This window comes from Bubalus bubalis, chromosome 8, assembly GCF_019923935.1.
Source record: "Bubalus bubalis isolate 160015118507 breed Murrah chromosome 8, NDDB_SH_1, whole genome shotgun sequence".
Taxonomy (NCBI): Eukaryota; Metazoa; Chordata; class Mammalia; order Artiodactyla; family Bovidae; genus Bubalus; species Bubalus bubalis.
This window is the reverse complement of record NC_059164.1, coordinates 52,993,073-52,996,158: the sequence shown is the minus strand read 5'-3', so window position 1 is coordinate 52,996,158 and position 3,086 is coordinate 52,993,073. Positions and strand designations below refer to the sequence as shown.

At 35.2% G+C, this 3,086-nt stretch overlaps 1 pseudogene; it reads right to left on the bottom strand.

The window, feature by feature from the left end:
* Positions 1–327: 327 nt before the first annotated feature.
* Positions 328–460, bottom strand: LOC112586705 (annotated as a pseudogene).
* Between the last annotated feature and the right edge of the window lie 2,626 nt (positions 461–3,086).

Genomic DNA, 3,086 nt, shown 5'->3' with positions numbered 1-3,086 from the left:
TACATGTGGGGGAAAAAACCTGTAATTTAACCATTCTTGAGTTTACCTGACCGTGGCATACATAACTGGAAGGAGATACTGAATCTTGTTTTTATAATTTATTACTATTATTTACCAAAATGAAACAGGGGAATGACAATCCAGATGAAGAAATTACACCACAGGATGAAATACACTAAGTCCTTGAAACTGAACTGCACCCTAAACTACTGACCATGTTTTCCAACTAACTGCTCTTCTAACTGCATGAAAAGAATATGCTTGTTGTGTACCCTGATGAAGGTAAGAGTGTGGGCATGGTTTCAATAATTTTTTTTTTTTCCCCCTTCAGGAAAAGTGTGAACACAATCACCTTCCACCAAAGGTTATGCAGTAGAGTTTCCCACATTTGGAGAAACTCCAGGGTGCAATCTCACCCTGGGAAAATCACCCTCGTGATCATGTAAGTATCAGTAAGTTTTTTTAGTTTTCCAGACTTGAAATCATACCTTTACATCTTTGGGACAGAAGAAAGTCTACTACCTCACTTTATCCCCAACCCTGACTTTACATGGCTAAATTCTCCAATGTGTTCCTAACTCATCCATCTTCTTTTATTTTCTTCTTAATTTTCATTTTCATCCTTTGTATATGTATCAGGTAGACTAGCTTTCCTGAACTCCACCTATCTTAACACTTCTGTGCTTGAGAATCAAATAGATCTTTCTTGTCCATCAAATCAAGTCCAGTCATGTGAACTTGGCACTTTATTTTGCAATAGTCTAACTACCAGCATCTGCTTCCACTCCCATATCTTCACCTTATTCCACATATTTCAAGTTCTTTTCCACTTTCTATCCCACCTCATCACCACCTGGAGCATCTTCACCCACTTTGCTCCCTCCTCCATTGTCTCTCAGCCATGGTTAATCGATTTCTGTTGCCTGGAGAGATTCTGATATGACCCTCCCCCCTCACCCCTTTAAGAATCATAGTTTTTATTTATCCTACTAGACAGAGATTTGTAAAGCTTTGCTTTCCTTGATTTGCATTATGAAAGCTAAAGTTATTGGTTTGGATCTCTTCTTAAATATAAAATTGTTGTAATATTGAAGATGTAATTTTTTTTCATATAACACTTTTCCTCTCTACTTCAAAGAAGCTGATATTCTTCCTCTTTTGAAAATCAAGATACTTACATCCTTGCATGTCAGTATAATCTTAGTCTTCCCTGAATATCATCTTTATTCACCCTTCTTTGAACTCCTATGGCACTTATAAATGACATACATTTATTACTTATTTCTTGTGTGCTATTTTTAATTCTTCAATGAAATGAGTAAACTTCTTAAGAATATCAGCTATGACATATTTCTCAATATTTTCTTCTAGCTTAATGCCAGGCATATGATAATTGTTGAAGTTCCTATTATCAATTCATTCTGCTCAATAGTTGGGAATTTCTATTAATATCGTAAAAATGTGACTGTCTGAATTATGACTACTCACTAGTGTTTGTAAAAACCAAACACACTGATAATCTATGTATTTATAGAAGGAAAATTACAGTCTCTAGGCTCTGGGCAAATTTTGTACACATGCAAAAATACTCAGAAAAATAACATTAGGGATAATGAACTGTATGTTTCTGAGTTGAATGAGGTTTTCAAGGTAATCACTACCATATATTTAGTGACAAGTTCTCTCAATGCCTAACAGTTTCTGGGAATCTGTGGATGGTTTACTCATTAAACTGTTGCTTACAATCTATTCCTGACTTGTTTTTCCTATACTAATTTATCCCTTCACAAATTATCCCTTGTTCAGAAAAAAAAGGTGTATGAGAAATACTTTCCACTCATCTTGCCAAACCTGTTAAGAAACATTCCATTTGTTCTTCCAAAGCTAATGTTTACCTTTTCTAATAGACATGACTTTCATCTGAAGTCTGATATTTTAGTTTTCATTTACCACTTTAGAAGTAATATTTTGACCATGTTATATAGGTATTCACCACCATTACTTAACTTCACTGAATTCTATATCAAGTGAGATTATGAAACAAATCACTGGAATATACTGATAAGAAACAAATTATTTTCAAACTGTTTTAGCATGCACTTAGAGTACCCTGCATTTTCACAGGTATATGGAAAATTCTACAGTGTTAGAAAAATGCCTTTTATTTATTTTTTTGAGAAAACAAGCTTTGTTTTCTAAATAAAGTTTAATAATATATTCAGAAATGATATTCTCATGTCCTTGGTTTTTAAGTACTCAAGGAAGAACTAATGCCTTCTGGAATTTTACTCAAATGAGTTACGAAATATATTACTCAGTAGGGGTTTTTTTCTTTTTTAGGAAAAAAAGTAAACATGCTATTTCATTTCTTGATAATTCAAGCACACTTACAACACAGTCACTTGTTCTTTCATAGAGCACCAGGCTTGACCTCATATATGTGTAATAAATGGTCTTCCAAGATAATGAATGTTTTCAAGCATTCTTTTGATTTATGTAGTTGGCTCACCGATTATTCCCAGGGAAAATGAGGTGGAATACCTCCAAATATGCCCTTCTCACCTTCCTCCTCACACCTCTCTTTCCTGCCAAAATCTTGTTTTCACAGTTGTATTTTGTTACTGATGTTCACTCTGTGTGGTCCCTTTCTAATAAGGAAACAGAAGAAACACCCTAATTTTCTCTCTTACTGTAATTTAAGACTCTCGGGAGTTTAGAGGCCCAGTGATTTGCTCTCAGCGTCACCCTTTCTCTCTTCCCTAGACCTGAGCCTATTGGATGGATGCAGAACATCAGGTGCCCCTGACTGGGGATGGAGCAGATGCGAACCTGGTGCTTTCCTCTAGGTGTGTTTACATTGCAGTCCAACCTTTATGGCTGAATCCTCAGATCAGTCAGTGAAACAATTTGTTCTTTCTAATGAATTATTTAGCTGGTTAAAATAGCAACCCACAGTCCTGAACGTATAGGGTTAAAAGGTGATTGTGTAAGGATACCCTAAATTATTGATAAAAATATGTACAGTAGTGTCAGTATACATCTTGGAAAACACAAATGTAATGTTATGTGGCTCTGCCAATGTGCAG